Source organism: Homarus americanus, unplaced genomic scaffold (assembly GCF_018991925.1).
Source record: "Homarus americanus isolate GMGI-L3 unplaced genomic scaffold, GMGI_Hamer_2.0 scaffold936, whole genome shotgun sequence".
Lineage (NCBI taxonomy): Eukaryota > Metazoa > Arthropoda > Malacostraca > Decapoda > Nephropidae > Homarus > Homarus americanus.
In genome coordinates this window covers 580001-605699 of record NW_024755520.1, presented here as the reverse complement: position 1 = coordinate 605699, position 25699 = coordinate 580001, and the positions used below count along the sequence as shown (strand labels likewise).

Sequence of the window (25699 nt, the reverse complement as noted above, 5' to 3'; positions counted from 1 at the left end):
GAGAGAATAAGTTATAAAACCGAAGCATGAAAATGGAGGGAGAGAGGGGAGGAGAGGAGGGAGAGAAAGAGAGAGAGGCGGAGGAGAGGAGGGAGAGAAAGAGAGAGAGGGGAAGGAGAGGAGGGAGAGAGGAGGAGAGAAAGAGAGAGGTGGAGGAGTGGAGGGAGAGAAAGAGAGAGAGGGGGAAGAGAGGAGGGAGAGAAAAAGAGAGAGGTGGAGGAGAGGAGGGAGAGAAAGAGAGAGAGGTGGAGGAGAGGAGGGAGAGAAAGAGAGAGAGGTGGAGGAGAGGAGGGAGAGAAAGAGAGAGAGGTGGAGGAGAGGAGGGAGAAAATGGAAAAGAGATGGAGGAGAGCACCAAACAAAACACTTGAGATATATTAAGTCTGGGAGTGACGACAGTAAAAAAAAATAAAGATCAATTGAAGTTACTCATCAGTAATAACACCTACCAGTTTCACTCTCTCCCTTCACTGATGACAACAGGCCTCACTTAATCTTCCCGTTGTGACAGGCAATGGACAGTATGAACGAGCTAGTGTGTATGTGTATATAGCAAAGTGTTTTAAGAATATCAACATCCTATTTCAACTCCCCATCTCTTACTATTTTCCCTATTTCGTTTTGACACTATTCCAATACTACTACTTGTTTCCTTTTGTTTTTGTTTCATTTCCTTCTGTTATTTTGTTTTTTCTCACCCAATCTAGTGATCTCTAGAGTAGATATTTTTTGTTTTATTTAACCTTTTCGTCTCTTTCATCATCATCAACCCTTTCATCTCCCTTTTATTCAGTTCATTTCTATTCTGTTGTCCCAAGATTGTAATATCACAATAATAATAATAATAATAATAATAATAACAACCTTAGTTATAATAATAGTAATGAGAGTTGTCAAGCCAATAGTAATAAAAGTAGTAATAGTAACAGTAGTAGTAGTAAACCAGAACACTATCCGCCTTGTGTGTCAAACCCGCTTACAGATGGAGCTCCGGTTAACAGTCGTATACTCAGCAGCATCGTTCAGAGATTTGCCGTAACCTTACACCAAACTACCATGCCATTAACCAGAGAGTCATAATAATTATAGTCATTATAATCGACGTTAACCCTGAAAATTATCATCATTATGGTAAGTATATAAACATCATATCCATCAAGGCAGTCATTAAACTCCTGTCTTTATCATCGCCAATAAGCCTTCAGTGAGAGGAGTCATAATAAAGTCACGAAGCCAGACACGATTCTGGTCAGTATAGCCTCGGCGGCGACAGAGAGCAAATCTACAGTGATCTACGGCGAGAGATGGTTTAGTACTGATGTTGGTGATCAAGTGAAAACAAAAGTTGGATACGGGGACATTGGTTCACGTAAGTCTATTGAGAGAGCGACACACACACACACACACACACACACACACACACACACACTTTTAGCTGAACAAATGCACAGTGGGCGGATGCAAACGCTCGGATATTTAGAGACTGACCTCAACACAAAGGCTTAACAGCAGGAACACAGGGATGAGGACATCGTCGACGACACACTGACGACAACAAAAGAATAATGACAATATTTTAGTTTTGTTCTCTTTGAAACTGATCCAGTTAATAAGATGAAAAGTGTGCGAGTGAGGGACTGTGTGTGTGTGTGTGTGTGTGTGTGTGTGTGTGTGTGTGTGTGTGTGTGTGTGTGAAGGTAGGAACTTTAATGATGATTGATTAACTCTGAAAAAAAAAAAACTAAATGCTCCTAAATCCGACTCGCACTATATTGCAAGTGAGACACAGTCAGTCAGAAATAGAGCAGTATTGTTTGGTGTGTAAAGTGATACCTAAACCCCCCCCCCACACACACACCCACACACACACACACACACACGAGAGGGAAGAAGAGGAGGAGGTACCAAGGCATTACCACCAACGTACACTAAACTGGGCATCAACTGAGACTGACAGCGCAAGACAAATCTAAGTCAATTTCTCACTCACAAGTGCATCCCAAAACACTGAGATCCCCAGGTCTAATTATCATGGTTTATGAGGCAAGAATCGGTTCAATAACAAATTGGTACGAGTCAAGACTGAATAATGAAGAGTTAGTGACTTGATAATAGTGATGTGCTGAGAATGATAGTGACGGGGTGTGTGATGATAGTGACGGGTGTGTGATGATAGTGACGGGGTGAAGATGGCAGGGATCAGGTGGTACGTGATTGCGGGCTGGACGCTTTCTGGCTAGTGTGTGCTTGTGTGCCAAGATTTATTAGCGTCGGGCTGGTTATTCTACTACTACCACTCCCACCTACAACACAGTCCCATTCACCCAAGACGCATCATAACCACCACTACCACCTGTACACTTAACTCACCTGTTCGTTCACCTGACAGACACAGTACCATACACCACCTCGTATTTAAATGTAATATGTATGTGTGTGTGATTACTTATACCGCAAAAAAGTACCTACATGAGTAGCTACCGCAAGAAAGCATCGGTACGTCACAAAAATGTTTACTACACGCTCTTTCCTTCAGCATGACCAATTTTGACATTAATTCTCACATTAGTTAAATGAGAAACGTTACACCTGTGTATAACTCATGACAAAACTGTTATATATACCAACGGGTAATATCCATAGCGTGTGGTATATCTGATTATATGGCTTGATATATCCGTATGATTCATTATAGTTATGTGTATAAATCCCCTAACACCAGATATGTTCAAAACTAATACATATAAATACGTCAAAAATGTTCTCTCCTTTACAATATGATCTATACTGTTACAAAGACAACAATGGGAGGAAAGAATATAATTTTTCGTTTATGTAAAGATCAAAACATCGCTTTCATATTAAAAATAAATAAAAATAGCCAGAAATCTCGCTCACACAGATACACACAACAGAAACTTTCATTCCACGCACATGAATGAGGGTATCTTATCATTAACGACTAAAATGTAAAAAAACAGAAGCTAAACAATCATAACAGTAACAACAGTAAGTAATCTACACCTACATGTAACTATACGGTTCCGTTGACAGACCAAAACGATGGCAGTTATGACTTTGTATTAACGTAACAATGGCGATTGCAACCTGACACCGAAAATTACCATAATTTTTCCACCCGACAAAGAAGCTAATTGTGGCCACATCTCAAAGGCTGGAGGGCGAACATGCCATCATTGTGTCACCCGGCCCTTCACTCTAATACACTCGTTTCCCGAACATACACACATGCACACGCTACTGCTTATGATCTGTCATATTTTGAAGTAAGAGAGACAGCAGTTCGTGTGTGTACAGTTAATATTACTTATCTCTGAGCTTACGTATGTTTGTATTATCTTGTCAGCCCAAGAAGTGACATTACTCACGTCGCTTGTACCGTACGTTCGTGGCTCTGATTTGAACTAGTGGGTAGAATCGTGTCGTTTATTTGTTTTTAAAAGATATAAAAAACCAAAACAGGAAAAGGTAGTTAGACTTACCTGCAAGGATGAGGTTGAGAAGAGCGGAGATGACGGCGTTAGAACCATTGCGCAAGACACAGCGATACTGTCCCGCGTCACCCTTCGTTACCTGTAGGAAACTTGGTATCAGTAAGGTCGGTAGGTTCTTCAGTATCAAATCTTAATTATTCTCAGGTTAGGTTAAGTGAGGTGAAGTTAGGTGAAGTTAGGTTAGGTCTCACAGTTCGAAGTCTTCAATATCAACTAATTATTCTCAGGTATTAAAAATCTTGAACTTCAGGGCCATTATTAACACATGTTCATTGTAACCAGCCTTAATTAACACCATTTCTCATTATCCTCATTACCTATACTCTTGTCATTATCAATCTTCTAATCTCACTTTTACTATCCTCATTGCTTACTTCATCCTACCCACCCTTACTTCAGCCTCCTTAGGTCATTATCCTCACTATCCTCATTCTTCTCTTTAGAATTTGTTACCTACTCTCTGTGTCAATGTCCTGTCAGAGGTCGCCATTCTTACACACACTTTTGCCTCTTCGGTTATTATTATTATTATTTTTGAAGATGTTTTACTTTATCACAACGTTGCCTGTTCTTACATGTCGTGATGTAATGTATTCTCTTCTTCGCTATCCCAGTATTACTCACACGACTCACAAACTACTTACAAACAACTTACAAACTACTCACAAAACATCTATTCTCATAATGTCTCTTTAATAACTCACGATTTTACTTATCATCTTGTCACTCGCTATTTTATATAACTTCATTATTATATTATCTTTTATATTACTCTATTCCTTATTACGAGAATTATTATTATTATTATTATTATTATTATTATTATTATTATTTGGCTATAAATCAGTTTCCTTAATATAAACTCTACAGTATAAAACTCTACATACATACATACATACATACATACATACATACATGTCGTTACAATACTCACTTTCCTTTTATAAATATTATCTATCTCCCTCCCACAAGCGTCCCAAAGATAAAAAACAAACTGTATTTATGAACTCAGTAGATATCATCCCAATCAATTATATACTACTGTGAATAGCATTAGAGAGAGAGAGAGAGAGAGAGAGAGAGAGAGAGAGAGAGAGAGGAGCAACGTGGATTATTTTTTCTTAATAAAATTGGTGGAGGGGGAGAATATACAACTGCCTTGTCAAATGTATTCACTGAAAAATCCTGTTGTCAAAGTGTCAGTGTCAGAGGCAATATGATAGAAAGGTGAGAGGCATTATGGGAGGGTGAGAGGTAGTATGATGAAAGGGTGAGAGGCATTATGGGAGGGTGAGAGGCATTATGGGAGGGTGCGAGGAAATGAGGTGACAAAGTTGATCTGAGTAAAACTTAAAGTAAGAATGACCCCTAAACCCTCAGTAAGAGTGAGTGTTAAAAGTCTTAGTATTATGTAAGGATGACGTGATGGCGTAGTTAAATTATGTTCAGCTGTGTTAGGTCACGCCTTGTTAACTGCGCATTATGTGTGTTGTATCAGTGCCATTGTAGGAGGTCTTGTTAGGTACACCCCCTCTCTCACTCAGTTTAGGTGTGTGTGTGTGTGTGTGTGTGTGTGTCCCTAAAGACCATCTAGAACTACACGCACCAGAAAGGAAAGGAAAGAAGAAAAAAAAAGATAATAATGGAACTAGAACGATAAAAATAAAGAACTATTTGGAGAAGTCAAGGTCGACGCCAAGCTGTTAAATGTTTTAGAAATGTCAAGAGCACTTTACACTGTCTCTACTGATTGAATGGACTGCTCTCTCTGTGTGTGTGTGTGTGTGTGTGTGTGAGTGTGTCAGGAAGGAAGGAAAAATAAAACAAACACCAACAATTGAACGCCCACTACAGAAGCCATACTGTTGAATGTTTCAGTAAATTGTCATATTGAAATTGTATAAATACGTATCTATTGATAACTGTTTTTAAATAAAGATGTTTGATTTAGTATCGTACTTTCTGATACTGTATGAACGATGTCAGTCTACTTAGAGAGGGGAGAGAAGGTCTGAGGTATCAGGTTAATCTGAACGGTTTAGGTAGAAGAGGAGAAAGTTGTGTTGTGCATCATTTGAGAACAATTATGGGAGAGAACCTCATTCAAACATAGAGACTTGGTAATTGTTTTGGTGTGTTTATAAATTTCTCAGGATTTTTAAATTTTGGGGGGTTTCTGGAAGGCGAAATTCCAGTCTACTCTAGATTTCAAGGGAGAGCCACATTACCCATTGCCCCTTCTCGTGTACAGCGGAGTTAGGAGACAAAACAGTTGAAAAAAAAGATGAATGTGATATCACAAAAAAAACAACAACAACCGATTCAGCTGAGAAAACGAATAGAAAAATGACGATTGACATCAGATCAGAACAGCTGTATGGATATGATAGATATGTATAGTGTATATAAATATAGCCATTTGTCTCTTTTATAACAATGCAAGCGAAGGAATTGTTATTTCATTTAGAGTAACAATTATACTTTGAGATTTACTTTTTTATTTAGTTTTTACAATTAATTAAATCTTTCATCCACTCTTTTATCACTGTAGTTGACTGTAGTAGAGGAAAGACTTATATTCCTCCCCTTCCATATTCAATTAAATCAGCGCAAGTAGAACAAATCAACCGCACGAGTAGAATAAATCAATCGTGTACTCTTGAGTTTTGGGTGTTGATGTCATCTGAGTATTGTTCAGTATCAGTTGTGGGATGATGATGAGGCAGTATAAGAGACTAGACAGTGTAAAGGAGTATTAGAAGATGGGAATTTATAACAGGAGAGAGGTGAGGTATAAATCTATATCTATCATCATCTATCTATCTATCTATCTATCTTAATTCATAACCTAACCTAACACACTGAGAGAGTAAAATGATCTCACCTGAACACAAGCGTAGTGAAGATAAATGTAAAGTATAAGACAAAAGGATATGACAAAATTAAACTAAATAAGATAATTGGAAGGAAGTGGGTTACATAAATCACAATGACTGGTGTTTATGTCCGTCCTAACGACTAAAGAGATGAAAAACTCTACTGGTATAATTTTTTCCTCATACACGAATTCGTTCACAGGTCGTTGTTAGTGAGGTGTTAATGTCTCTTGTTTTAAAGGGGGTGTAGAGGTGGGAGGAGAGAGGAAGGGTTTAATAGTGGTTATACCAGATTCTATATATGGAGGTAACAGTTTGTTGATGGTTTAAGTCGGATAGCAAGATGAGTTTATGACATTGGTGGTGTTATTACATGCACATACTTAGACACACACACACCTACGCACCTTAAAAGTTAATCGTAGTTTAGGAAAGACACTTAAAGGGTGAAATATATGGATAGTCAAGGTGGAGGTTTATCAGTGTGTTTATAAGGTGATGGGGCTCCAAGTGCTCTGCAGGAGGGTGGCGAGAGCGTCTTATTCTTCTTCTTCACCTTCGTCACCCTCTTCTGTAGCTACACACGTCTCTCGTTCTGATTATTTCTCTCGTTCGGTCTTATTACGTCTATCTTGTTCTGTCTCATCACCTGTTTCGTTATGTCTCATTTCCTCGTTCTCCGTTTCTCTGTCTCTGTCTCATAAACCTCACTCGTTATTATTCTCTTATCACTTCGTTCTCAGTCTCTCTATTTTCTCTCATTCTATCTCATTATCTCACCACTTCATTCTCTTCTCTCCCCACCCCCTTCCCCCTTCCTCCTATTCATACATCACCTCCCATCATCCACAAAAAAAAATAATAATAAAATAATAAAAAAATAATCACAAGAGATGAAAGCTTAAGCCGGGCAGTGAAGCGGATAGTGTTGACAGGGTTTACAGGAAGTAATAAGAAAAATAAGCGAACACAAGGGATCAGGTTTTTAAGAGTTATGTAGCACAATGTCAACTTGGCTGTGATACGCTGATTTTTTCTTAATTAGATGACCAATCAAAATGAAGTAAAAATGTAAGTGTGTGTGTGTGTGGGAGGGTTTGTGTGTGTATGGGAGGGTTTGTGTGTGTGTGGGAGGGTTTGTGTGTGTATGGGAGGGTTTGTGTGTGTATGGAGGGTTTGTGTGTATGGGAGGGTTTGTGTGTGTATGGGAGGGTTTGTGTGTGTATGGAGTGGGGGTGTGTTTGTGATAGGCATATGTATAATCAAGAGAGTAAAAGACAGTATTATATTACAGAATATTAGGTTAAGTTAGGTTAGGTTATGTTATGTTATGTTAGGTTCTGGTGGCAGGCTAGAGTGACGGAGGGTCTCATAATATGTTGAGACGGTGGTAAGTAGTGAAGATGTCTAACTGAGTCGCGTTTTATATGCTAGGTTTTATAATATATGTAAACAGTTGAATATGTTCCTAGGATATTAGCAAGGACAAGTGCCTAACCTATCCTAACTTCACCTCACCTAATCCATATCGATATGATAAACTAAACACCTCACACTTTAACACACTACTGACTCATACCAACATACATTACTACGATGAAGTATAACCATTTAGTGATCAATGAAGTAAACTTATTAATGAGTAGACAAACCTCAGTAATTAGTAACGTTCCATTGGGCAAGACGTAGCGACGATGTTCATTGACAACGTGGCCGTCATTGGTCCAGGTGACGTTAGGGACGCCCGACTCTGTTTTGAGTGGCTGACAGGGGAGACTCAGCTCCGCCCCAACACCGTGAACGTTTCTGTCGGGGGCAATACTTCGTACCCGAGACCCAACCGAGGACCCGATCCTGTGGACAGACAGACAGACAGACAGATTAGCTTCAAGAGATAACACCATTTTAACATTGATGATGATAATAAAGATAATTATGTCAAGTACGAAGGAAATATAAAGAAATAGGAAAAAAATGGTGAAAAATATTAGTATATAATATTTGTTTATATATAAGCCATCAACGTCTTCCTTCACTCATTTCTCCTCAACTTACTCCACTGTATGACACACACACACACACACACACACACACACACACACACACACACACACACACACACACACTCTCTCGTCTCGAATCCGCTTTCAACACACTACCGGGTATATTTCTTAGATGGTGTGTGTGTGTGTGTGTGTGTGTGGTATGTGTGTGTGTGTGTGTGCGCTAATGTGTGTGTGCGCTAATGTGTGTATTTATAATCTATGCATGTCTCTTTGTATGTGTGTGTGTGTGTGTGTTTGTTTTGAATATCTGTGTATGCCTAAGCCTGTGTGTGTGTTTGTGTGTGCTAATGTATGTATTTATAATCTATGTATTCTCTTATGTGTGTGTGTGTGTGTGTGTGTGTGTGTGTGTGTGTGTGTGTGTGTGTGTGTGTTATTTATACAACTCTATTTCTGTATGTTTATTTTCAAGCAGAATATTTTTGTATGCTTGCGGGTCTATTTATACAACTATTTGTGTGCGTATGTGTATATTTTTGTATCTATGTAAGTCTATTTATGTGCACATGTGTTTGGCTATTAAGTGTATGAGTGTATGTGTGTGTATGCGTATATGTAAGTGAGTTTGTGAGAAACTGGTGGGCAGAGCACGAGCGGGTTGAACAGTGGCGGGTAGAACAGTGGCGGGCAGGACACCAGACATCAAAGTTTCGGGTGATGTTTGGTAAATTACACATCTCATACACTATTTATATACTGTATATATTTTTTTTTACTGTTATTCATGATTAAATAACTGATGTAGATAATCCTCAGGGCGTGAATAATATGTACACTCATGCATAGCCTAACACAGCCACAGTAAATTGAAAAATAACAATGATCTTTCGCCCAACGGCACATATATAAACGTTTAATATGAATTGTGGCTGTATACATACTTACATATATACATAGAGCCTACATACATACTGTACCTACATACATACATACATACATACGGGTGTTAAATAGCTTATGATACCCTGAACCGAAATTTAGATCTAAAAATAATGAGAAATACGTAATAAAAACAAATTAGTTTCAGTGGTTTCAGGAAAAAAAATATGAAATGAATCTAGATCAGAAACTCACTGACTTAAGCGATTATTCCAACAGTGACATTACTGAGAAGTGAACTGATCTGGCAGCTAAACAACAACAAAAAACTGAGTCATACTTGTCCCAAATTCTGTTGAGGTTGACCATATTTGTGTTGATGGCTTTAAAACTCGTTAGAATCCTTGAAAAGTCTTAAGAATACAAAAACTAGTTACTGTCTTGATTTCTATATACCTGTACAGTATTAAAAAACCCGGAAAATATGTACAAAATATTTAAATAGATTAAAATATATGACAGTACAATTTTTAAGGAAAGGAGGAAAATAAACTTCTCGCGGTAACAGATGAAGAACCAAACATGAAACAAACAAACAAACACCTTATTTAACTCATATATTAGCTGTGATGTTTGTATTTATGTCTGATTAAAAATTCATACTAAACATCCATCTTTGTGCTACAGAAAATATTAGCTCTTTTTTGTCCCGGTTTCTTTTGGCTGTATTAGATAATGCATGACTTTGCATTACTCATGCGTTTATAACCTAACTCGATCAGCCATGAAAGTGGTCCTTCAACTATGATGATGACTGACGCTAAACATAATGTAAGAGAATAACCCCCCCAAAAAATATTAATATTAAAGATTAAGTGTATTGTAAAAGACGTTAATACAGACTTAAGCAAATGAGTTTAAGAATTATGTTAAAATTGTATTCGTTTATTATCATCCAACTCCCCCTAAAAATGTTTAATATAGCCAGGTTCTGTGAGATAGTTTATGAAATATATGAGAAACATTATTTACTGTCCTAGAAAGATGTTGAGGGTATTAATGAACAAGACATTATTGGTAAGACGTAACGTAAGCCATGGTTATAAGACACAGTGAGGGAGGGTACACTGTTGACACACTATTAATGATGACAAATTAAGAACTAGGAAATAATTTAGCTTCTACAGTAATGATTAAAGTATGAGGTAATATTTAGGCCTTGAGTGTGTATTATGAGCGACAAGTGACAGCCATGACGCGGTATTGGTAAGAACAAGACACACGCGGGCCTGTGACCTTGGCATTTGGTGGAACAACGATCAACACGTGGCAGTAACATTCTCGGCGATAAACAAGTACCATTATTACCTTCATATTACACGTTAAAATGGGTCTCGTCGTAGAGTCAACACCGTTTATTATGATTTATTACATTATCTAAATACGTAAACATCACGATTATGGAAAACACTTACTATGCTTTTGAGTCTCCCAAGAGGAAGTATTTGATGGTTATATATATTACAGTAAAGAGTAAAAAAAAAAAAAAGTGGTAAAATTGTAACAGAGTTGGAGGTTGGGTGATAAAGCGAGTAAGGACTGGGGGTGACTGCTCTGTACTCTTCGTTCACAACACACGTCTGAATTGATGTTACGGTTGAGATCAGTGAATGCATGCATGACAAGGCCGCTGTCCACCAGTTCTTGGCAGCCAGTGGGTGGTCACACAGAACTCAGACACAACCATAATTATTCTGTCAGTGACTAAGTGTTGTTTTCAGTTTTGCCAGAAACGGTCATATTGGTCACTGAATGATAAGTTTACGGTGATGTTCGGTTCTTTTGGCTGACAAGACGTTAACAGATATATTATAGAAGGTTAAAAAGGTTTCCTAAAGCTGTAAGAGTAATTTTTAGTTGTGTTGTCGTCAGAATGAAAGTGAGAGTGTGTCACAAGGGTATGACTGTGTGTTTAAGGACAATATGACTACAACACTAACACTACACTTGATCGCCTTCACTTCCTCAACTGTAAAATTAGGTACCTAGTCTCTCTCACACACACACACACACACACACACACACACACACACACACACACACACACACACACACACACACACACACACACACACAGGACAAAACAAGGCTCACCTTCACACAGATATACCACTACCCTTATCTCTGAGTCTTATCTCGCTGCGGGGATTATAAGGAACGTATTGTGTCCCAGTGATAAAAACATGTAGCTCCTCTCTCTCTCTCTCTCTCAGTGATATATACGTGTATTTTTCTTCTTCCTTCTATTCTTCTTCTTTGTGTTCTTCTTGTTTCCTTTCTTCTCCTTTTTCTTCTTCAACTTCTTCTTCCTCTTCTTCTTCTTGGTTGAATGTTGCAATGTGAAGAAGTGTGTTGATGCATGACTGTATTTTCGTCTATATTGTGAAAAGTGATAATTTAGTGAACCACATAACTGTACTGTGTGTGTGTTTGGGGTTAATGAAAAATAAGTGAGTATGTTTTTAATTATGTATATTTATGTATATTTGTGGATGTGTGTGTGTGTGTGTGTGTGTGTGTGTAATAAATTGAATCTCATATCACGTGTCTTTGTGTTATGTATTCAAATTATATTCTTTTACAATATGGAGAACTCTTGACACCTTTTACACACTGTCTGTTTATGTGTCTGTGTTATTCGTCCACACGTTGTCATAGTGGAAGAAAATGGTGACTTACAATGTTTATATAAATACACAAACAACACGATCTAGCTTCAATAAACGGCGTGGATGTTTACTTGCAATACACGAATGCTTATGAGCAACGTATGAATGTTTATTAATAATACGTGGATGTTGACTTGTCATATGCAGATGCCACCAGTAATGTATGAATAATTTATGAATGTTTCCTTAAAATGTATAGATTTTCAACAGCAATACGTACACATGTCCCCTTGCAGCACTGGTTATTCAATCTTAATACATAGTTCTTCACTCGTCATACATACACGCTTACTCATACACCCATGCATAACGATCATACAAGGAATTTCACTATTTTAGCATCTTGACGTTGTGGCGATACACTGAAGTTCATTTTTTACACCTGGATATTCACTAATAAATTAATAAGTGTATATCTAACTATAAGCATATTGGTTTGGTTAAGTAACGAGGCTGTTCAAGAAGATTTGGCAAGTTGTGTAAAGATAAGTCAATGTTTCTTCAGTACACAAGTAAGTACAGTAATTTGGTCTACCTTCACTACCCCAAGTGTTAAGACAGGTAGCCATTTACAGCTGGTTGAACTAAGGGTACATGAACCCGTGAACACTGTATCCACTCGGCCACAGCACCCCTCGGCCACAGCACCCCTCGGCCACAGCATCACTCCACAGCACCCTCGGCCACAGCACCACTCGGCCACAGCATCCCTCGGCCACAGCATCCTCGGTCACAGCACCCCTCAGCCACAGCACCCTCGGCACAGCACCCCTCGGCCACATCACCTTCGGCCACAGCATCACTCGGCCACAGCACCCTCGCCACATCACCCTTCGGCCACAGCATCCCTCAGCCACATCACCCTTCGGCCACAGCACCCCTCGGCCACAGCACCCCTCGGCCACAGCACCCCTTATACTGTATTACTGCTACTACACCATACCACCATCACTATACTATCAAGAATACACTATAATATTAGTTACTATATCAATAATAATACAGTATATCACCCCTAATAGAGAATCAGCTGTAATGCGCTGTAACACTGGTAATGGTCAATGTTTACTTGTAAGATATGCAACTTCATTCATAATACGCCTCTGTTAGCTCTCATGACATGGATGTTTATTTACAACAAGAGTATGTTCAGTAGTGGTATGTGGTGTTTACACTCGGTGCCGCGGTGTTCACTTCCAGTGTCTGGTTGTTCACTTGAGCCCAGTACCTGTTTACTCCATGTATATACAAGTATTAATGTTTTTCTCTCTTACTCTATACAGATATATAAACACATGGATGTTTATTCAACATGTTCGCTCACGACAAGTGGTTTTCACACATAATGGATGCATGTTCACCCTCATTACCCACAGTACAACAGCAGATGCCCCACACACAGTAATTACACAGTCACTCATAAGCTTACCCACAGTACATGGATGTTCACAGCTAACATGGCAGTATGCTAATGTTCATTTACAAATCAATGTTCACAAGCAACACAGCCGACGTTCACTCCTCATTCATGGACCTGGTGAATACTTAAGAATATATAAACATTTGGGGCTCGGCATCACAAAGTAAAAACAAATCCCTGACATGTAGATCAATATGACTAAAGAGAAGCAGTGTTGAGAATCGGACAACAATCTCATCTACAAACTTGGGTAAAATATCATCAAGTTTCTGAGGCAGATGTATAAAAAAAAAAACTAGGAGAGGAAGTTACGTCCATGTTGCCTCGCGGTAAAGACGTCAATTATGCACCAAGGCAGGAGAGAGAGAGGGGAGGGGGGAGAGCGCGTGTCGACGGTGAGAGGGATTAACTCAATGTACATAAAGTGAAGGTATGCCAAAGAACACGTATATAGAGGCATGGGGAGAGGGACAGATTGAGTGGGTTTGGCCTTAACACGAAGATTAAACTGAACTCAATAGTTAAAACACTCAAGAGAAGAACAGTTTTATAATTTTAACACCAGTAAAGGTTTAAAAGACATGAACTTAAGAACACTGATTAGGAGTAACGCCACGTATAAAGTTTAAGCACCTCTAGTATATCATCATGATTATGTTACGAAAATCATTTAAAGTCATGTCGATGAGATTGAGATAATGAAGCAAAAATATATAAACAAACTTCATATGTCAAGAACTAAGACGACAGTATATATAAGAGAGAGAGAGAGAGACGATTAACTACCTAACTACTTAATTGCCACAAGAGAAGAGAAAACAAGAATAAAAGGACTAAAAGATCCATCAAGATGTGTTGGATACTGTTGACAAGATTTGACTGAATAAGAGTGAAGGTATGAAGATGGGGCGGAACACAACCTGTTATAGATACTTCAACAAGTGGAAGACGAACACTAAACTGACTTTATCGGAGAAGATCAGGATGTCGGGTGATGTCTCAGGTAATGTGAAGGCAAGAGTAAGTGTAAAGAGAAAGACAAGGAGCAAATAATTTTCTTACATTATAGTTTTTAAGAGTCTTTATTGCGTTCAGGCTCTCTCTCTCTCTCTCTCCTCTTCGATCAAACCTTCTTCAGATATCTTACTCGATAGTGACTTTATTATTTCAATGTGTATGTGTGTCCCTTATACCTGACGTTTAAGGTGCAGTGTGGCCTGGCATTGCACTAAACAGCCTTCACTTCCTAAACTGCAAAGCCAGATATTTACCCATTCACTACTTGGTTGGAATGGGGGGTGGAAATAACCCAAGATGCGAACCAGCGACCCGTAGGAGAGAGACCAAATGCTAGCCACTCGGCCCTCCCACTCTCACTCCGACCACAACAAATCTGAAATCTGGTAAATAGAGGCGACAACATATACAGTTCGCCCCACTAACACACATAACCGATTTGTTGACATACGAGATATACTGTGTCGTGTCGTGTCGTGTCGTGTTGTGTCGTGTCGTGTTGTGTCGTGTCGTGTCGTGTCGTGTTGTGTCGTGTCGTGTCGTGTCGTGTCGTGTTGTGTCGTGTCGTGTCGTGTCGTGTCGTGTCGTGTCTTGTCGTGTTGTGTCGTGTGTCGTGTCGTGTTGTGTCGTGTCGTCCCGTGTCGTGTCGTGGCTATAAGAAAAGATTCCATTAATTTATCCTATTTTATTTTTCCACGATTGTAAAAAAAAATTGGTCAAGGTCAGTCGATTCAGCCGAACATAACACACCCAGATTCTTCACATTCCACATCTGTCCCGGAGTAACGTTGTCCACATTCTCTCGGTCTCACTCTCTCATTCCTCACTCTTACCTCATTCTTCTCTCCACCATGAATGAGGTAGTATCCTACCCTCCCTTCACCACCTTATTATCTACAGCTTACTGAGAAAACATCAAGGTTATTATATTACAGATATTTTTTACCTGGGATCACTGACATACGAGACTATCATGTTAAATCAAATACCGTCCATCATGGTATAAAAAAAATAGATTGCGATAATGTTTAGCGTTAGATTTGAAGCGGGGAAATGATAGGTAGGATTAATAAGTGTATATCCTGCCAACTTGATATTAACAACTTAAATGGTCTTATATGGAGATTCAAAGATTAAAAGTAATAAAATGTCTGATGTGTAGTTATTTATATGTTCACTTCAACTAGAAATAAGAAACAGTCATTGTGGGATTATATAAACTAATATGTAGTTTTTAAGAGGACAAAAGATACTGAGAAATGTCAACGGCAATATCATATTTCTCAAGGCCATGTCGCGTGTCACAGGGTAGCAATTCTGACTCCTTTATAGGCCACGGATTTGAACCATGTTTGTCTTGGTACAGTGATACATTTACAGATGGTGAATATTACTTCCCAAAATACTGAATAATACTTTTCAGAGAAAGAGAACAAAACAGAACAAAATATCTGAGAAAAATGTACATATTAAAAAAAATCCAAGCAAATTGGATGGTATGTTAAAGGTATTATCAATAAAAGATAAGTTCACCAAATGACCACCAGGGTGCAAAAGCAATTTAAGACGACACAGTAATCTGCATCAAGTGACAGAAAGAGTATTATGGTCCTAAGACGAAGTGGATGACTAGTATTACGATATGATGAGTCCCCTCTCTCTCTCTCTCTCTCTCTCTCCTTGGAAACGATATTGTTCATAAAAACTGTCGATGTGAAGTGTAAACAAAACATTAATTCAAAAAATGGGCACCAGGGGATGTTGAGGAAAACGTCACCTCGAATCATTATACCATTCACTGCTTGGTGCTGAAGTCAATGAATTCAAATTTCAATTCAGTTGTTGACAAAAACAGCATAGAGTTTGTGGCAACATGTTTGGAAATCTTTCTGGCATACACACTATCAGAGCCCCGATAGTCAGGAGCAACTGTCTCACCACTGTCAGCATCAATTTCTCTTTCAGTATCAAGTGTATAAATGATAACACGACCACCATCTAGCTACCCCAAGTCATTCTACAAGCTTAACAGACCCGCCATGCCTTTCATTACCCCCTGCATTCTTGGCACCGTCTTCAAAGCAGCAACACTCATGAAACTCAGCTGATCGACCCGGTACTACTTTCCTCAACAGCGATTCCAGTGGTGCTTCACTCCTTCATAACCAAGGAAATACCTGATAACCCTCCGCTCGATCACAACACTTACATCCAACCTCCAACATTTTATTTCGGTGAGCACGTGAGCTGTAGGAACTTCCTCTGTCCATTACATATACGTGAAAATCCAGAAACTATTTTAGTTTTTTTGTTACTTCAGTACATCAATAAACTTCCTATGAAAAACAAAAATTTCCAGGAATAACTTGACCCACTATGGTATATAAGAATATAAACCGTATACATAATAAAATACTTCCTCAGTTTTATAATATGTAATGGAAATACACAGTTCAGTAGCATCCATAAATGTACTTGACCCCAGTCCAATATTATACACATCTCAAGTGTTATCGTCAACAACCTAAACTCCCTGTTGAGAAGTTTTCACAAAAGACACTTTAACATTTGTTACCCCCCACCACACCACGTAACCATAATCCCGGTTTATTTCTTGTTATCTCTAACTCTTCTCGTTATTCCAGTTATTTCCTTTATCCAGTGAACTCGAGGTGACGCGATTACTGTACCTGTTGTTGTACGGTGCAACCTGGCGTACCTAAATGACCTTCTGCAAATGATACTGATGTCCTCTGCTGTTTCTCGCGACGATGACTCAAAATCTACTTAAAAAGTCCACTTATAATATTTACTAAATGTAGTTGAGATCTCACATTAATGTCCAAAACAGTTGGTGGATCTGAGGTATTATGTACAACTTTTGTTTAGCTGAAATATTATACAATTATATTAACCAAACATTTACAGGAAAGATGTGTGTGTGTGTGTGTGTGTGTGTGTGTGTGTGTGTGTGTGTGTGTGTGTGTGTATGTATGTGTGTGTGTCATTTTACCTACTCGATCATCATCACCAACAATGCTTAATTTTAATATTTATCCTCATTACCAGGTATGTATCCCCCGAAACAAAGCAAAATAACAGACCCATTTTACTTTTGGGTTAATTCATATAAATGTAAAACTTAACATTCTGAATATTTAACATTAATGTGTACCGCAGCATGGGAGTGTTTTTTGCTTGTTGATTTGTTTGTTTATCTCGTTCATGCCTAGGAGGAAAATGAGAGAGAGAGAGAGAGAGAGAGGAGAGAGAGAGAGAGAGAGAGAGAGAGAGAGAACGGGATGGACGGGGGGGTGGGGTTATGAACCTGTTAAAGACATTAGTGCAGAGATCGTTCGTTACGTGGCATCAGGTTAGTGTGTGTGGACTACCTACTCTACAGTAACTACTAACTACCAAACCACCAAACTATCAAACTACCAACCTACCAAACTACCAACTTACCAACCTACCAAACTACCAACTACCAAACTATCAAACTACAACTACCAACAACAAACCACAACCTACCAAACTACCAACAAGCCAATTGTCGATGTTCCAAATTGCTTCGTGTTTTTCCTCTTTATTTCAGTGTTATGTGTTTTTTTTTCTACAACTTTTTATTTTGGTTTTCATGTTAAAAATGTTCCCGGGTTTTGTGTTTTTTAGAAATATTTATAAACTATCAAGATCACTTAGACACAATACCTGAATATTTGCACGATATACAAAATGTTTGCATATAAAAAATAATTAATGACCTTGGAATAATATGGAATACTGGAATAATATAGAATACTGGAATAACATATATTCTTACACACTACGGGAATATTTACAAGCGGTATAAACAGTTAAATAGAAGCATCAGGGTCTAGCTGTCTCATCTAAATATTACACAAAAATAATTCCTGAATGTTTAAACAACTGAATATTCAACTCCCCCCCCACACACACTAACGTAGGACAAAAAAAATTAATATACACATAGCTTAACAGGTTCACAAGTATCATTAAAAAAAAATATATATACTTCAGTGAAATGAATATAATCCTGAGTGAAATGGTTGGCACATGTTTACCAGAGAGAATTCATGATATATTTACCCTAATTTACCAGCGTTCTGACAGACATCTTGCTATTGATTTTGTGAAGGTAGAGAGAGTAAGGCGATAGTTCCTAGACACTGAGAGGTGGGAAGTAGGAGAAAAGTGAGGGAAGAGGAGGAGGTGGAGAGGTAGTGAGGAAGGAGGTGTGGGAAGTGGTGAGGAAGTAGTGAGGAGGTTGTGAGGAAGTAGTGAGGGAGGTTGTGAGGAAAGTAGTGAGGGAAGTAGTGGAGGAGGTTGTGAGGGAAGTAGTGTGGGGAGGTTGTGAGGGGAGGTAGGGAAGTAGTGTGGGAGGTTGTGGGGGGAAGTAGTGTGGGAGGTTGGAGGGAAGTAGTGAGGAGGTGAGAATGGAGGTGAGGTGTGGGAAGTAGTGTGGGAGGTTGGAGGGAGGTGGGGAGGTTGTGAGGGAAGTAGTGAGGAGGTTGTGAGGGAAGGTGTGGGAGGTTGTGAGGAAGTAGTGTGGGGAGGAAGAGAGGAGGTTGTGAGGAAGAGGGGAGGGGGTTGGGGAGGGAAGGGAGGGAAGGAGGTGGGAGGTGGGAGGTTGTGAGGGAAGTAGTGTGTGAGGGAAGTAGTGTGGGAGGTTGTGAGGGAAGTAGTGTGGGAAGTTGTGAGGGAAGTAGTGAGGGAGGTTGTGAGGGAAGTAGTGTGGGAGGTTGTGAGGGAGGTAGTGTGGGAAGTAGTGAGGGAAGTAGTGAGGGAAGTAGTGTGGGAGGTTGTGAGGAAAGTGGTGAGGGAAGTAGTGAGGGAAGTAGTGTGGGAAGTAGTGAGGGAAGTAGTGTGGGAAGTAGTGAGGGAAGTAGTGTGGGAAGTGACAGAGTGACATTAAAAGAACAAGAGTAAAGTACGCACTTCTGAGCCTGGCTAATGTGTTGACAAGAAATAAAATCACCCATGCATCTTATCTTCAATATTAAAGAAGGTCAAAAGGTCAAAGGGTCAAATCATTATCTATTAAGTGGTGCAAGTATAATTTTTTTTTATTATTATATACCTTGAGATTCCTTCAGCCAGTCGTGAAATAACAGCAACAATAACAAACAGAATACAAGTAGAAACACCAACAACACAACAGACACCAAAACAACAACAACGCAACACAACAAACACAACAACAACAAGATTATAAGAGCTTAACTCCTGGTCACATTAATGAGAACTATAAACTTTGTACATATAGAATGGCGAGATAAGACTTAACAAAAATATACCTCTAACTTTATCTATGCTTAAACCTCTATCACAAAGGGACGCCATTTTAACATTTGATTTAGCTTAAGGCAGATGATTTAACACAGAGAGGACGCCGTACATAGGGGTTAAGAGAATATACCCGCATGTTTCTTAAAAGACTCCGTGAGAGGTAATGAATACGCCAAAAGGTTCATCCAAGTATTTTAATTTGCGAAGAGAGTGTGCTAACCATCCCATTACAGGTATCCAGCAGTTATGAAGATATTGAGTATCCTAAACTTTTAAGAATTTGCTTCCCACTTTTCAAGGAACTCAAGTTAATAAATACTCATATAAGGTTAGGTTGGATTGGGTTGGGTCAGGTCAGGTGAGGTCAGGTCAAGTTAGGCTAGGTTAGATGTGAGAGTAGTTTAGGTTAGGTTATGTTAGGTTAGAAAATGAATTAAATTACTACACACAGTAAACATTTATACCTCCTATACGTCGTAATGTTGAATTTCTGTTTCTCTCAGATGTAAACACACAATGTTAAGATTATTTACTCGTGCACTCAACCATCTTTTAACATTACTCCGTCCTTATCTCCACAGTAAGTCCTGAGAGTGAATGCACTAGCAGAGTATATCCGGCCCAACCTTGAGTAAGTGTACTATAGTGGTGGGTAACTACAGAGTATATCCTGCCTAACCTTGTGCATCACGCCACACTACACATCACGCCTCTACCATCATCGTATTTAAATCCCACTTCAACACTTTAGTTCAACAGTGACTCATCTATTTATTTACACTCTACCTCATTGAAACCATTACCTATGAAAAGATTTTGTAACTTAAGAATACAAACTAGATATTATTCTTCACTTATTCATAAAGTTATTCATTTGTACATTAAGTTATATTAAAGTTAAGACTACCCCACTCATCCTCCTAAGGTATCTCTACACTCAAACCTCTCTCTTCCCGAATTCCTCCCGGCCTTCACTTCCCTCCCTCCTCCCGCACCATTCACGCCTCTGTTTATACTTGGTCACAAACAGGGTACTCCTCCTCACAGCTCCGATTCTTCACACCACTTACATTCCAGTCTGCTATAACACGTGGTTTATTTATTGCATTATTTTACCCTCTTATTTTACCTATAATCGTGTATGTTTTCTTTTCTTTTTTTTCATTATTAAGTGAACTATATATATAAAACTGTCCGTCTAAATGTTTATCCAGTTTATGTGCTAATGAAGTTATAATGATTTAATTTCTCCCACATCATTAATCATGGTAAGTTTCTGAGACATCTGTGTTAATCTATTCATTATATCTCGTTCGTTATAAACAAAAACACAATCTTACACTTTGATTTCACTTAATGACGAAAAATCTAATAAACGCAGTAAATCCTTCAAAAATTAATGTAAATAATGATTTTTCTCGTTTAAACTTACCTGTCTTAACGAGGCTTATCATATTCATCATTATCAGTAATTAATAACATCTTTTATCACAACTAAAATAACATCATCTACAATAACACTACTACAGAGAGTGAGAGAACTAACATACACAGGGTCATGACTAAAAGAATGAGTCAACCTTGGCGGCGATAGGGATAAAAAAAAGCACAAACACTCACTCACTTACAAGGAGCAGCAATGGTTCAATTTGTGCCACTTAGGAAGGGAAAGTAGCCGACCAAGACCGTACTCCTTTAGATGAGTGTAATCAAAAGTAACACCCAAATTGCCCTTCTTTTTGAGGCGAGTAAATATTATGTTCTCATGCTCTTGACCGCTTGAGTGTGTGACCTCCGAATACGGTCTAGACACCAGGGTTAAATCCATCTTGCTGTGGTGGTGGTGTTGTTGTGTGTGTGCTCAGGCGCGGGTAAGGCGTACACACATACACACACACACACACACACACAATAACAAGCAAACGTGTTCACGTGTAAAAATAGTCATACACTCATAGTCATCCTTGTACACATACAAATAAACACACAAACACATACACACTCATATGCATACACACGTTTTTGCATACATGCATACATACATATATAAACACATATACACACAAATACACTAATACAATCATATTCATTTATGTTTGCCTCTCCGCGTTATATGTCTGTCCGTATATTTGTGTACGTGTGTATGTAATATGCTGTGTGTGTGTGTGTGTGTGTGTGTGTGTGTGTGTGTGTGTGTGTGTAAGAGCGTGGAAATAGAAAAAGAGAATTGTAACACTAAAGGTCACTTCTCAGGTCATCTTACTCTTGAGTGATTCATGACGGTGTCTAAAAATACCCCAAACAGTCAACACAAACTTTAGAATTTCCACGACTTTAAGCATTATTGGGAATTTGTTTTTCGAGGGGCATTAATTCTTGAAAAAAATCTAGCATTTATCTAGTGGCATCAGTCAACACCATAGTACCTTGTATACAAATGCTACAACTAAACCCCAATCAGTGAGACGTCAAGACAAAATCTACCTTGCAGTTCACCTGTAGAGCCAATTAACTTATTACAGGTATGCGAATAGTGAGGATCCTTGGAATTAAAAGTTAAGTTATAAGTTGTGTGATGCTGGAGATGTAGGAGTCACCTTTTAGGATGTGAGTCTCAAGGAAGTGAAATCCTAGTGAGGAACGAAAGTCATCTTAAGAATGTGAGGATATGGAGAGAGAAGAATGTGCTCGAGGATGTGAGAATTTTAGGGAATGTGAGGCAGCTTAAGGATAGGTATGTTGTTCTCCTCACAAAGGCCGTAAACTGCCTTGAATTATTTATCTTATTAATGAATGACCCTGTAGACAGCTCTCATGGAAGAAGCAACTGCTGTACCAATGAAAAAAAATGTATCTCAATTTTTTCCTCTCACTTTGACCCAATTCATCTTTTTTTTCTTCTATCTAACAATAGCAAATCATTCACGACTTTTGTTTAACACCGACAAAACACCATGGAAGACAGCTATCTTCCTTCCCTTACTCAAAACACACTAACTTAATATCCTCCCATTTACTATCACAGTACTAAATGACTTGGTGTAATGCCCCCCCCCCCCTCACGCAATCACGGCAGGAAGTATTCTGTTTTGTCAGTCTAACCGTTCATAACAAGATGACGGCTTTCTATAGACAATAACACGACTACTATCGCTCGTTCATGTTGTCTCGTGTCCCCTGCAGAGAGAGAGAGAGAGATCCCATGATATAAAGCGTGTAGGTAAGACTTTAAAAAAAAAGACCAACTGTACATGATGCCAGCGTTAAGGGAAGTCTTAAGAATGAGTGGGAGTCTTTGTGGTGTATGAGTGACAGTAATTAGCTCGTTGGCAGGTGTTGTTAAAGTGGTGATGACGGTGAAGTTTAAAGAGCTGATTCTCGTTTTCTATGAAGTTTAAAGAGCTGATTCTCGTTTTCTATGAAGTTTAAAGAGCTGATTCTCGTTTTCTATGAAGTTTAAAGAGTTGATTCTCGTTTTCTGTGAAGTTTAAAGAGCTGATTCTCGTTTTCTATTTAGTTTAAAGAGCTGATTCTCGTTTTCTATGAAGTTTAAAGAGCTGATTCTCGTTTTCTATGAAGCTTAAAGAGCTGATTCTCGTTTTCTATGAAGCTTAAAGCGCTAATTTTCGTTTTGTATTATGGTGAAGTTTAAAAAGCTGAAGGATTTTATATTCAGGAACAAACATGGTTGGTTTTTGTATCATTAGTGGTCAGTTCCTCGTCAAACTTAATGATGATAACTGGTTATTTATTCCTTTCTGTGTTATGAAAGAAAAATGAGAATTAGGGTGAGTTCAAATGCATACGTGAAATAAACAGAAATAAATTAATGAGAGAATTCGTATGTTCGTTTATAATTATCACTTCTTTCATATATCAAATCCGTTCTTTCTTTTTTTTCTTTCTCTCTTCCTTGTTTTATCTTGTTTTCTTCTCTGATTTTCTTTTTTCCTTACACACTTTTTTCCTCCAGCCATCTACCGCCATCTACGAGTTCTCTTCTGAAGGAAATTTTGTCTCTAGAAGTCTCCTCACCACGTCCCCATTACCATATAATCTTCTATCTATCTCCCAGTTCACCAATGTCCTCCCAACCCAGTTCACCAATGTCCTAACCCCACTCAGTTCACCAATGTCCTACCAACCCAGTTCACCAATGTCCTAACCCCAGTTCACCAATGTCTTACCAACCCAGTTCACCAATGTCCTAACCCCACTCAGTTCACCAATGTCTTACCAACACCAATGCTAAACCCACACACCTGAAAAAAAAACCCACCTCAAAACAAAACAAGTCTCGTCAGCGGGATACGACGTAGGAGTGGAAGCATCTCTCTACACCCCATACTACACCCGCGAGAGAGCTTTCTGGCGAGCTAGTTCCCTTCAGGCCTCCCAGAGCAATGTTTGGATCTACGTTGCCGAGGTCACTGGTACCTTAACCTTTTCCATCTGGTTTCATAGCGAGAGGAATATTTTTCATTTTAGTTTAGAGAAAAAGTTGATAATTGTGGATATATTTCAATGAAGTGATTAATCTACTAGATATTATTGGATTTGTTTTTCTTTGTTTGTTTAACTGACACAAGAACACGAGTGATAATAACTACACGGGGTGACCCTATGACTGACTTTACTGACAGACTGTTTGACTGACTGACTGACCGAAATATACTTCAGATAACTTTTTTTTCCCATGGATGCAAAATTATCAACATAAATTATGCATAAAATTCATTGTGTGATATTTTTTTTAGTAATTAAGTAACAGCGTCTTATATCTCGCTAAACCAGACCTTATTACTTTTTCTTCTTACGGATTACGCCTTGTACACAACCTCCCGTGCTTCACTGTTTACCATTAAGTTTTGTGCCATGTGTCGACAATGGTACCATGATTGAGTTTTCCAAAGATTCTTCATGGAGGAGAGGGAGGGGGGAGGGGCGGGAGGAGAGGGGGTGGAAGAGGGGAGGAGGGGCAGGAGTGGAGGGGGAGGGGGTAGTATCAAGAACATTACGTCAATATACTTTGGTTAAAATATAATATCTAGTTCAACTAAAGTTATAATAGCATGAACTTTTATCTTATTAAACTCTTTCATATTAAACTATCCAACTCCTTTGTTTTCCACTCGGGTGTAGGATCAAAGGCTCAATGCATGGTAAAGTTGTGGAATCCAAGCTTACAAACTCCATAAGTTGCGGAATCCAAGCTAACAAACTCCATAAGTTGTGGAATCCAAGCTTACAAACCCCATAAGTTGTGGAATCCAAGCTTACAAACCCCATAAGTTGTGGAATCCAAGTTTACAAACCCCATAACTCAGGTAACCAATCAGTCTTCTTTACACCTCTAAGACGACAAACTGCTTTATCCATTAGCCGGCAACTGGGTCAAAAGTCAAGGTCATTTATCTTTTAAAAATATAACCTGAACTTCCATACACTGACGAAAATTATACCATGACAAAAAACTATCTGTACTCGGGGTGATCGATGGATTTCAGAATGAACACTGTGACTCCTGTTGTCTCGGTAGGGTTGTCAAAATCCTTCATCCGTTGTGTCATATTTTTTCAACACAATTTGGTATAGGTAGTTTTCTTCTTGTTGTTCTTTTATTAATTCTATTTGAATGTCGCTTCTTGACTATTGTTTCCCTGACTGTTAGCGTTATATGTTCTTGGTTACTGAATGGTGTTCCTTGATTTATTTTCCTTGGCGTTTGTTCAGTGGATGCTTACTGATACTGTTCCTTTGACTGTTGTTCCTTGCCTACTGTCTCTCGTTCTTACTGTTTATTTTCTTCCCTTAAATATCACTGATTCTTACCCTACCATTAATTAACTTTAGTCCATTTATTAATATTTATTAATATTGAAGCCATGACCAATGTTGTTTGTCATTATTTACGTAAAACATTGATACATCAGGATCAAATAAACCC

The 25699-nt window shown here is 38.6% G+C and overlaps 1 protein-coding gene across 6 annotated transcripts in view; it reads right to left on the bottom strand.

The window, feature by feature from the left end:
• LOC121856556 (protogenin B-like) overlaps nucleotides 1-25699 on the bottom strand; it is a 228077-nt gene that overhangs the window by 43385 nt on the left and 158993 nt on the right. For all 6 annotated transcript variants that reach the window (XM_042352165.1, XM_042352164.1, XM_042352163.1 and 3 more), the window contains 2 exons: nucleotides 8044-8245; nucleotides 3504-3594 (listed from right to left, as the gene is read on the bottom strand). The gene's annotated coding sequence lies outside the window, so the exon portion shown is untranslated. The remainder of the gene's footprint in view (nucleotides 1-3503; nucleotides 3595-8043; nucleotides 8246-25699) is intronic.